Source organism: Pezoporus flaviventris, unplaced genomic scaffold (genome assembly GCF_033815535.1).
Source record: "Pezoporus flaviventris isolate CSIRO_AGI_PZ_B2104156 unplaced genomic scaffold, CSIRO_AGI_Pfla_v1 ptg000002l, whole genome shotgun sequence".
Lineage (NCBI taxonomy): Eukaryota > Metazoa > Chordata > Aves > Psittaciformes > Psittacidae > Pezoporus > Pezoporus flaviventris.
Window position 1 is genome coordinate 18,108,139 of NW_026892550.1, and position 12,814 is coordinate 18,120,952.

Genomic DNA, 12,814 nt, shown 5'->3' on the forward strand with positions numbered 1-12,814 from the left:
CACTCAGGGTTTGGCTATGATGTAGAGCACTGTATCCTTGTTTTGAAGGGTATATAAGGCAGTGAATGAGTTAGAGAAAACACTAACGCTGTTTTGTACTTAATATGAGTCTATACTAGGATATGGGTAGTCCTAGAATTTTTCAGTCTAATTGCATCTGACTAAAATGATATTTATTTGCCTTATCTCACCTCTTCTCTAGATCATCAATAAAGCAAATGAGAGTGAATTTTTCTAAAAGTGGTGAAGGGAGGGGTAAAATCTTAGAACAAATTCTTCACTGCTTGTACAAGGACTAGTTGTTTGCTAGTACTACAGTGTACTACAAATATTATTCAATATAAAAATTAAAACATAATGAATCATCTTTAAGAATGAGACCGCAATCAGATTACTTTAAATTAAGGTATCCCATATTTCTCTAGCTTATCTAGGAAAAGTTCATAAATAAACAGTGTTGGCCACTACTGACTGCTCAAAACAGTGTTGTTTTTTTTATCAGACTAGCAAACCACTGGTAGAAATATTACAGAAAATACTGATTAAAAGTTGCAATTTATATGAGGAAAGTTTTTGGGGTTTATTTTTTATCTTTACATGCTTAAACTGGACTGTTTTTTGTTTCAATTTCCTTTTCTTGGGTTTGATTAGATTTTCTTGTTTGATTAGGGGTTTGTTTTTTTTTTCTATGAATGTCACTAAAAATAGCAGTTAAAAAAATGAACTTACATAACCTTACCATTCTTCATCCCCTATTTGCTTTTTTCTCTTTACTTGTTTCAGCTTGGCTTTGCTTTCATTTTCTCCTTTTTACTTCAACACTTCTGGTCATTATTTGGGTATGCTTTTGCTGCCTCCTTAGTTTTTCCTAACACAGCTGTTACACAGTTTTGAGGCATTTAGGAAGCAGAAATAGCAGGACTGCTCTGCAAAGAATTGTGAGATATGAGCCAAAGATGACTACAGTACAGACACTGCTCTTACTAGGAGAGCACAGCCCTACAGTGTTTTACTGCAGCACATAAAGCAGGGTGCTGATAAAAAGATCCACCAACAGACCCAGTTTACCTGAGCTCTCATTTAAGTTTTTAGTGAATCAAAAATCACATGTTATTAGTAGTCTGTTAAGTAATCTTTCATATTATGCTTCATCGTTAAGTGTTAACTGACCCTCCTGCAGTTCACATATATGACTAGGAACATAACACAAACAAGTACAAAACCACTAGTGCAAGGCTTTGTCCCAGTAGCCTTTCCACCTGGATTAGGCTATAGTGCTCAAACTCCAGGTGCCACCTTATTCAATATATATTGAAATTACAATAGAGCATTGGATTGACCTGTATCTTCCCATAGTGCACATTTATTTGTATATATGCTTTTCTGGTGCAGTTGAGAAATACAGTTCCTACCAGTTGCCATGGCTGGTGCCTGCAATCTTAATGAACTTCTTCAAGTGTTTTGACGAGTGCACAGAAATACCATCCTAGGCAGGCTGCCAGCTGAAATGATATTATAAAATACTTCACTTGCTCACCAGGGGTTTCCCACAATATCTCTCCAGCTGGCAGCATGCCCTGCTAGACAGGAGCCTCTGGGAGGGCAACACTGTACCTGCTGCTGGCAGATTTGATCTCACAGTATGGGTGGGAGTGCCCCAGGAAGGGCTTTTAACAATTTCTTCAAGCCTAGGCATTTATGTGGTTTTACTTCCCTTACAACATTTTTGTGCTTGATAGAAATCTGCCTGTTTTAAAAATAAAAATAACACATGAACTGAATTTTTCTCCAGTTTATAAAAATCTTCACAGAATATTAAAATTTCTAAAGACTGTCACATTAGATTTAGGAACTGTAAACCTTATGCTGTTAGAATAAATAGAGTATAATATTGTACCTCAACAGTGGTCTAGATGTCGAAGAGTTACTTCAGATTTTGTTGTTTGAATAAACCAGTAGTGATGGTACAGTGCTTTAGCATGTTGCAGCTTCCTAAGTAGTTTAGGACTGTAATTTTGACAGGAGAAACAAAACCCAAAAGGAACTATGTTTCACAAGTCACCCAAGCTCATTTTCAAAATCTAATTGAAGGATCTGAAGATTTCTTTTCTTTGTGCTTTTCTAAACACTCTTGGTGTTTCCAACTGCCTTTAGCAGGACCATAGCAGAGATTTCTTGGGATAGTTTTTCATTAATGTCGATCCTGAACCCTGAATAGTTTAACATGTATTATTTTATTGAATGAAGATCCAGCAACTAATAAATTAAAAAGCAAAAGATTATCTGAGAAATAATCTTTTAAAATATAAATCAGATCTGATAGCTGTAATTCAGATCATTCCAAACATTTCCATCTGTGTTTGCTGGCAAAGCACAAATCCTGTTAGGGGAGAAACACAGGGAAGAAGAACAAATCATAACTGTCAAAGTATGCACTTTGAAACATAATGATATTTAGACATTGGCAGCTGGGACCACTCTTTAATTCTGCAGGATTCCATAAAGAAGACAAGCTGAAGATTAGATAGAGAATATTGAAATTTCCTATGAAACAAGGAAGTCTTGAATTCCTCTCTTGGCCAGACAAGCAGGTTTCAACATTTTCTCCAATCTGGGGAGATGTGTATTCACATAAAATGTCCATTATGTCATTTTCTTCAGCCCTTACAGGTATAGCACATGTGTCGGTAGTAGAATTTCTGACCTGATGTAGATGGCCAGGTTGAGCTATGAGTCAGTCCACTGCACACAAAACAAATACAGCCAGGCTGGAACACATTATTTTGGTGCCAAGTAGCAGAGAGCAAGAGCAGGTGTCCAAAACATTGTAAAAATTAGTTCCTCAGGAAAATATTGGAATTCAGAAATAAGCAGGCCTTGATTTTGGCAGTCATACTTACCAGATCATGATGCTCAAGAACATGGGCTGGTTTCAATGGGCACTTTTTCAGGGCAACACATTAATTTTGTAGCATTTCAACAAATCAAAGTGAAAAATGCACCAAACTCTCCTTTTAAAATACTGGTTTATGGCAGCAGTTGTCAGTCAGGGAAAGCAAAAGTGGGCTGCACCATGAAGGCTGAGCCAGGAGGTGGGGACAAAGTACAGCAGAGAGAGAATATCTTCAACAATATCGTACCAAAATACCTAAGCAAGAAGAGCAGAGCAGGTCCAGTGACAGTAAGCAGGTTCAGCCAAGAGTCGGGTTCATCAGACAAGTCCATAGTGATGTCTAAGAACAACCAGGAAAGCAGGTCACACAAGGACCAAAGCCAAGGGTATGAGCTTAAAAGTAGTTCCTACATGCAGTAGGAAGGACTGACAAAGCCTCTCAGAGCTGTTTTACCACCCATCTTTCCTCACCTACCTGATCTAAGGTTACACAAAAAAAATAAAACCAGATTTGGTCTTGAGCACAAGCAGCTAGTCCCCTAGGTGAGGAAGAAAAACAGTGCAGATCCTGCCAGTGCACTCAGGACCCTGACAGTAAAAAGCTACGAGAATGAAATGTAAGACTTTGTTAAGTCAGAAGTCCTGGAAACAAGCATCCATGCAGGTATAACCACAGGAAGGTCTACAGAAGAGAAAAAGTTTCAGGCAATATAACAATAACTAGTGAGAGTTTTGTATCAAATCCCATTAATTTGGTCTTTGAATTGGCAGTTGCAAAAGAGTTCCACAGCATTAACAAACCGATAATGGGCTTTACTAGAGTTTCACTATCAGGCTTGCAGTATTTATTAGACTGTAGGGAGAAGTCAGACTTGGCAAAATGGTTCTCATTTTCAGTTCTTTTCAAATTGTCTATGCTGATAAGACCTTTATCCAAAGTGTTGTAGCCACAAAGAAAAATCCATTCAATGAACAGAGGTCTCCTCAATTTTATCAAAAACCTACAAAAGAGAAAATTTCCAGTACCTTATAATACTGCATGAAACTTTATGAGATAACTGATGCCATGGTACAGAGGTAAACAGATCTAACTCTTCCTTAACGTCCCATGAATACATAAACTAAAATGTTCATATGGTCAAGAAAAATCATAGTCTGACATTACTGGGAGGGAATGAGGGATGGGGGAAGTTCCAACGTTTCACTTCCTAGGGTACAGGCTCTTTCAAAGAGGTCTATCTAAGCAAATTTTAAAATGTAGCAGCTCTCAGTATTGCAAAGTTACAAAAATTTCCCTTTACCATGAAGAAAGCCCATCTCTTCAGTATCAAGAAATTTCAGTTTTGTCCTGGAAAATGGCACTGACACCTCACTACTCCACCTCACATTTTAAATTTTTCTTTTTCATCTTTTTCCATTATTCCTCAGATCTGATTTTATTCCAGATTAGAAAACAGGGAACAATTATTATGTAGTTTACCACAGAGGGATGTACATTGATCCTAACTGTGGTCTTTGTGGTTTCCCATTAATAGCCATTTTTCAATCGCTAGTACACACACACACAAAAAAAAAGAAAGTAATTTAGCTTCCTGCTTTACCTAAAGACTTTAATGCTGAAGATCCTGGTAACAAGTATATTAGTTAAGATGTCAGCTTTAAAAAAACAAATAGTTCTATTGTTGCTCGTAGCTGACTGATATGGCACAGCTGAAGATATTTGGTGAATTTTCTTTAGGGTGCTTTTGCTACTTTGAGAACTTTGGGTGATACAAAATTACATGAGTTAGAGAAGGAAGGTAGACACCTTTAAAAGTAGCCAAGGAATAGCATAATCGCATGACTCCTGAGTACGCTCCATTTGTATCAATTTGTTTAAAAGAGCACCTTGGTGGAGTTCTTTTAAGTGCTACAAGAGCAAAGTAGGAGAAAGTAGCACAGAAGTGGCAAGAGACCAGTTACTTAGTCATTTTATTTTACATTGTTATATATACACTGAGATTTGCTATACGCTTAGGGCAGGCAGTAAATTTTATAATCAAAACATTAGAGAAGTCCTACATATAAAGAGTACACTTTCTGAGTTAACCTTCTGGATGCCTCTGTGGGGTCTGTAATTAAAATCCTAAACATTCTTATGTAGACTGACACAGAACTATTTTATTTACAAAAAAAACATGACAAAAACATTTTCCCTACAAAAGTCTGCATAATTATCCCTAAAAATATTGGACAAATCAAAGAGTACTACCTTTAAATTGCACAAATTATTAACAAGACAGCAACTGACACTGAAGCAGTTACCTTGTTCACATCTACCAGAAAATAAAGGAAAAAACACTTGCCTTAGCACAGCCATTTTTTGTAATTATTAAACTGAGCTACTTGGAAACTCTTTGGAATTTTTCAATGTCATTTAACTGTATAACTGTATTATAATTAAAGGAAGATTGATTTAAGATAAGTGAGTTTAAGTTTAATAAACTACTAATGATAATACACTCCCTCACTACGTTTACACCAACAATTCTATCTATACAAGGACTGAAATTATGAACTTAATTTACTTTAACTGCCTTACTTATTAGTTTATATGTTCTTACATTTAATTTTTTCTCTAATATGAACTTTTTTGTTCATGCTAAAAGAATTTTCTGAGTTGACACTTTCAGAAGCTTGATAACATGCCTAGAATACTTTTGATACAACTCAACAACTATTGATACAAAGCTAAATTAAAACTTTCCCACAAGCAAGCACGAACATACTTCAAAAGTGGCTTTCATAAAGCTTCCTCTTTTTTCGTTTTCTTTTTTTTTTTTAACAACTTTCTGAGAAAGAGGCACTAGAGTATAACATTTTCAAGTTTAAATTCAACCCTACTGAATCTTGAAGAAGCAACTGGGGAAGCCTCAACAGGTGTTTGAAATAAATCCACAAGATTATTCTGAACGTGATTTTTCTTTGTAAAAACTTCTAGCACTGAGAAACAGCTACGTTAACAAACTGATCATAATTATAAAATTTAACCTTAAGGGGAAAAAAAAAAAAAATTAAAAAAATCACAGTCTTTAAGTTATTAGTCAAGAATTAGTCAACTGATTCTCCAAAGAAGTTAAAGAATTACTTAAGGGCTAGTAAAAAGTCTGTCTCTATTTTTTCATGGTGGTCCCAGAGTTTCTGCAGCATGTGTTTATAAGTGCATACTGATATATAATCTAAAAAATTATGAAATACAGTGAAAAAATACTTTCGTAAAATAATTTGGTTTGTGTAAAGTTCAGCTGTTAGAGAAATATGCATACCTTTCAAGTCATAAAATCAACATCTAATGCAATACAGTAGCATAATATACATTAAAAAAAAAATGGACTAAAGGATGTTTCACAGCACCATAAATATCCAGATATACCTAGGATGAGATTTAAACCTGTGATAAATTGGGGTTTGTTTGTCAGGAATGTAAACTATAAAGAGATGAATCAAAATGAATACATAAAATACATTTCAAAAATATGTGTTTGTTTTAAACAGTTTCACATTTTTGAGAGAATATTATTATATTGATAGAATGTCTATTACTGTTTCATCAGTAGCAAACATTTACAGCAACACTGTAAGTGATGCATAGAAAATTACATTTAGTTGTTGTATGATATATATATTCCAGAGATTAACTTTAGGACCTTAACAGAACTGTAATTTGGATGGCATGCTAAGGCACATGAAAATCAACAAGGTGCTTGATGACAGCCAGCATGGCTTCACTAAGGGGAAATCCTGCCTGACCAATTTGGTGGCCTTCTATGATGGGGCTACAGCACTGATGGACAGGGGTAGAGCAGTTGATGTCATCTACCTGGACTTGTGCAAAGTGTTCAACACTGTCCCACATGACATACTTGTCTCTCAATTGGAGAGACATCAATTTGATGGATGGACCACTCAGTGGATAAAGAACTGGATAGATGGCCGCACACAAAGAGTTGTGGTCAATGGCTCAATATCCAGCTGGAGACCAGTAACGAGTGGCATCCCTCAGGGATCGGTGTTGGGACCGGTCTTGTTTAACGTCTTTGTCGCTGACATGGACAGTGGGATTGAGTGCACCCTCAGCAACTTTGCCGATGACACCAAGCTATGTGGTTCGGTTGATACACTGGAGGGAAGGAATGCCATCCAGAGGGATCTTGATGCGCTTGTGAGGTGGGCTGATGCCAACCTCATGAAGTTTAACCATGCCAAATTCAAGGTCCTACACCTGGGTTGGAGCAATCCCAGGCACAGCTACAGGTTGGGCAGAGAAGAGATTCAGAGCAGCCCTGTAGAGAAGGACTTGGGGGTGTTGGTTGATGAGAAAATGAACATGAGCAGGCAGTGTGCGCTTGCAGCCCAAAAAGCCCACCATATCCTGGGCTGCATCAAAAGGAGCATGACCAGCAGGTCGAAGGAGGTGACCCTGCCCCTCTACTCTGCTCTTGTGAGACCTCACCTGGAGTATTGTGTGCAGTTCTGGGGTCTTCAACATAAAAAGGACATGGAACTGTTGGAACAAGTCCAGAGGAGGGCCACGAGGATGATCAGGGGACTGGAGCACCTCCCGTATGAAGACAGGCTGAGGAAGTTGGGGCTGTTCAGCCTGGAGAAGAGAAGACTGCATGGAGACCTCCTAGCAGCCTTCCAGTATCTGAAGGGGACCTACAGGGATGCTGGGGAGGGACTCTTCATTAGAGACTGTAGTGACAGGACAAGGGGTAATGGGTTAAAACTTAAACAGGGGAAGTTTAGATTGGATATAAGAAGGAAATTCTTTCCTGTTAGGGTGGTGAGGCACTGGAATGGGTTGCCCAGGGAGGTTGTGAATGCTCCATCCCTGGCAGTGTTCAAGGCCAGGTTGGACGAGGCCTTGGGTGATATGATTTAGCGTAAGGTGTCCCTGCCCGTGGCAGGGGGTTTGGAACTAGATGATCTTAAGGTCCTTTCCAACCCTAATTATTCTATGCTTCTATGAATTTACAAGCTGTCATGTCTGGGAAATTACTATTAGATTCTACCAGATTAAAGCAACAACTGTTACTGAGAAATCTTGGCAAAGCCCCAGTACATTTACTGACTGCAGGTATCTAGACACTATCCTACGAATGTCTGTTGAAATCTGAGATCAATGCTTTCTTTCTTTTCTACTTTTGCTAAATGTCAAATGCTTCAAAAGTCTATAATGTTTGCTCAGCCTTTCAAATATATAACTTAAGTGATTAGGGCTAGTCAGACATTTGCTATCAATAACTTTTCAATTAGAAAAATTATGATTAAAAATAAATATGATAGGAAAGATAGCATTTTAGGTACTGTTATTTTGAGGAGTAAATGGCCCTATTGCACCATATGCTGGAGTCTTAAGTTAAAACAGGAAAAGATTGCCATCTGCTAGAGCAGTGATCAAAGAGTATGCATGCAAGTATGAAAGCCCAAATTTAAATCTCCTTGTCTGAAAAGCTGGTGGCTTAAACGTTCTTAGAAACAAAGGAATACTTTAATCACCATCAGGACAATGCCTTTACCAACTGCGGTGGACTGTTCAGTGTGCTGACAATGGAGCGCAATAGCAGTCCCAGACAAGGCAAATTGATAGAACCAGGCACATATTTTATCCAGAGAATCCAATTAAGAGCAGCATAAGACAGGACTGGAAGCAAAATTAACATACATATAAGAGGTCCATTCAGGATGCAAGCTACCTACAGCGCAGGTCCAAAAATCCACCCAGGAAACAGAACCAAAATCAGGTGCACTTCAGCCGCAGCACATGTAAGGGGCCAGGATGATCAGGCCTCAACCTAATTGAGGTTCCTGGAACCCAAGGCAGGTGGTGTATATGGAAACCCCAGGTGAAGTTGGTTAGGGTCATTACAACCTATTAAGCTCTGATAATCACAGCTTTTAAAGCTTCTTCATGCTACCACATCTTAGGAATTCAGCCAAACATATTTCTAAGTTTGGGCCTAATAACTGAGAAAGGAACTATTAGTATTCTATAAATTTATGAGCTTTTAAAAAGAAAACTGCAGCAGTCTACTTGAACAGTAGTCAAAAAGCAAGGCTACAAGGAAAGTAGCATCACATTTTTATTTATTTTATACTAGAATATATAAAGTTCTGACCTGACAGAACAAAATGATTTCTAGATAAAAAGGTATTATTAGTGACAAATTATAAGTCTGATTTAGGAATTCATGTGTATTTTTCACTATATTTCAAGAGTCCCATTATATTAGCTATATGTCAATTTATTTACAATTATACCAATTCTGAAACTGGAAGATTATTACACAAAATAACCTGATATTTTTCAAATTCACTTAGGATTACAGTTACTTCACTAATTTTGTAAGAACAGATAAATCGCACAAACACCCTCTCTAAAGTTACCCAAATTAATCCATTAGTGTTTCTGTATCATTAATAGAATTAAACTTCTAAATTTCATCTAATCAATAAAACCAGTACTTCCTCTATGCAGAAGGCAACTTTTTTCCTATTATGCCCACATGGCAAGTTTTCAGCAAGACAACTTTGTCATGAACCTACCTCTTTAGTCACAAAAATTGCTGAAAACTTCCACAGGGTCAGAAATTGTCTCCTACACTTCAGAAAACGTTTATTTTGATTGCTATATATAATATAAAATTATATATATTATCTCTGCTCCTCACCTTCCCAGAAGGATCTCAGCCACGCCATTTTCAACAAGATCAGACATAAATCAGTTCAGCATTTGCCACTAGTGAGGGGAACAAGTATCTGAAGTGGGGCCAAGGATTTCCAATAGTAGGTCTTTCACTAAAGTAGTTAGTTTCAATGTCATTAAACACTTTAAGAGGCTCTATAGTTTAGCTGTTGTCACTGCTTTGTCCATACCTCTGTGAGTTGGGCTGAAACATTTATCAAATGTGCTCGGGACCATAAAAATTTCTCCCTTGAGCTACCAAAAGTGTTTGCAAATGAAACAGAGAACAGGTTAAAACAATTATAAAGGAAAATGTGTGGTTATTTTATGGGCATTGTAAAGGTGATTATTGCTTAAAATGCCAAGCTTTGACTTTTTGGTGAAAAACAGAAAAAAAAAGGGAATTCCAGAAAAGCAGTGAGGTATTCATCAAAATGGTAAAATCCTCCATCAGTAACTTGAAACCAGCTGTGTCCTTTTCAAAAAATAGAGGTAAAGAAAAGAGATTAATTTAGCAATGTTTTTAGAAGATCAAAGGGCTCATTTTTATTCAGTTTGATTTTTGTCTTGAATTATATGCATCAAAAGTACATACTTTAGGCTTCAGAGAAAAAGAGAATAAGAAAGATGAAGCACTGAAATTAACATCAGGGGAAAAGAACAGGAAACAACTTCAAGACCAATAAGTAGCTATGACTTTTCCTGCTGTAAAGATAAACTTTTTCACCTTTTTAAAATATGACTTCTAGAATTGCAAGGGCAACATAATCGGGGCACTTTCAGAGGACACTGGTTCAACACAATAAATTGAAGAGTTCTCAAAGAGCTGGAAAAGAAGTGGAACTAATAAAATGTTAAAACATAATTTACTTGTTTTTAATCATCCTGGGCATTTTAAATTCAAGCATTAGAACAGTGATAGGTTTCTGTACATTTGAGAGTCAATTTCAAAACTTATTTAAGTTATCACAATGGAAACTGGTTTTCAAGGACTTCCTGTACGATAGCATTGTAATTGAAAAGGCAATGTTAACATAATTTTATTGCTAAGTGTATATACCTTACTGCTATTTACATAGATCTGATGTATATGAATGAAAACATTCTATCTAAGCAATGCTGTTCCAAGAAGTCCTTACAAGTTTACAGAAAACATGTTAACAGAAATACCAGTTCTGCTCTGAAAAAAGCACAGAAAACTTCAGCTTGTCAGAGAAAAAATAGCATGCAATGTGTCCCCTATCTAAAAAAAACCCAGAAAAGCTGTCTGTAGGGCTGAGTTGAATAACAGCTGAGAGTAGTTTGGTTTTCCCTGAGGCAAATGGCTGATGATTTAGAAGAATCCTTTCTCACCCACTTACAAGTTGTTCTCTTGAGTATACTCTACTCTTTATTATAGAGAAGGGTGAGCCAGCAGCTCTCTGGGTTCAGGAGTCCCCAGGGTGTCTGCGGGCTGGGCAGGCAAGGCCTGGCAGCTGGAGGCAGTCCCAGCCACTGGCATTGAGGACCTCCCTGGGGATGTGTAGGTGCCAAGGCTGGGCTAGGATATGGGCCTACAGGTGGGCTGGGCTTGGCTTGTTGGGGCTCATTGTTGATGAGGGCTGTGGGGACTTGGAAACCAGCCCTCCTGGGGGTCACTGGGGCAGGGAGTGAAGGCACATGGGGGGCTGAAACAAGGTCCTGGGCCCTGGGCTGGGGTGCAGAGAGGCCCCAGGTAAAGCTGGGCAAGGCCGGTAAGGACTGACAGTGTCTTCAGCAGCCTGACACAATTAACCTGTACTTTTACATCTGAGTAATTTATTCACTCAGCTTCTATTTTCTCTCTTCATACGTTAAAATTCTTCTCATTATCCATTATGTGTCTTTCCTCATGACACCTTAGAGCATATATGTCCATAGTGGCCATTTTGTATATAATGAAATCAGGCATAAAAGTAGTTCTTGATTTTGCAAAATGGAAGCAAACACTCATGTCAGAAAAAGTACAAGCTCTGATGCCATTTCTTAATATTTCTTAAGGTCAATGCTTACAGGCTAATGTCACAAAAAGATTCAGCTACAACTTTATATGTGAAATCTAAATTTAATGTCTCTATTCTAAAACAGAAATCGAAGCTTTGAATTAAGCATGTAGTGTCATTATCTGGGAGAACTTAAATATCCAAAAATGAAAAACACAAAGACAGAACACTGAGTAAGTACACAGTATCACACAGTACGCTAGAGATTGGAAGGGACCTCGAAAGATCATCTAGTCCAATCCCCCTGCCAGAGCAGGAACACCTAAATAATGTTACACAGGAATGTGTCCAGGCGGGTTTTGAATGTCTCCAGGGAAGGAGACTCCACAACCTCCCTGGGCAGCCTGTTCCAGTGTTCCGTCACCCTCACTGAGAAGAAGTTTCTTCTCAAGTTTAAGTGGAACCTCTTGTGTTCCAGTTTGTACCCATTACTCCTTGTCCTATCATTGTTTGCCACTGAGTAGAGCCTGGCTCCATCCTCGTGACACTCCCCCTTTATATATTTATAGACACTTATAAGGTCACCCCTCAGTCTCCTCCAAACTATAGAGACCCAGCTCCCTCAGTCTTTCCTCATAAGGGAGATGCTCCACTCCCTTAATCATCTTCGCTGCCCTGCGCTGGACTCTCTCCAGCAGGTCCCTGTCCTTCTTGAACTGAGGGGCCCAGAACTGGACACAATATTCCAGATGGGGTCTCACCAGGGCAGAGTAGAGGGGAAGGAGGACCTCTCTCGACCTACTAACCACCCCCCTTCTAATACACCCCAGGATGCCATTGGCCTTCTTGGCCACAAAGGCACAGTGTTGGCTCATGGTCATCCTGTCGTCCACTAGGACCCCCAGGTCCCTCTCCCCTACACCGCTCTCTAACAGGTCATTTCCCAACCTATACTGGAACCTGGGGTTGTTCCTGCCCAGATGCAGGACTCTACACTTTCCCTTGTTATATTTCATCAAGTTATTCCCTGCCCAACTCTCCAGCCTGTCCAGGTCTCGCTAGATGGCAGCACAGCCTTCTGGCGTGTCAGCCACTCCTCCCAGCTTAGTGTCATCAGCAAACTTGCTGATAGTACACTCAATTCCCTCATCTAAATCATTGATGAATATATTAAATAATACTGGTCCCAGTACTGACCCTTGAGGCACTCCACTAGTTACAGGCCTCCAACTA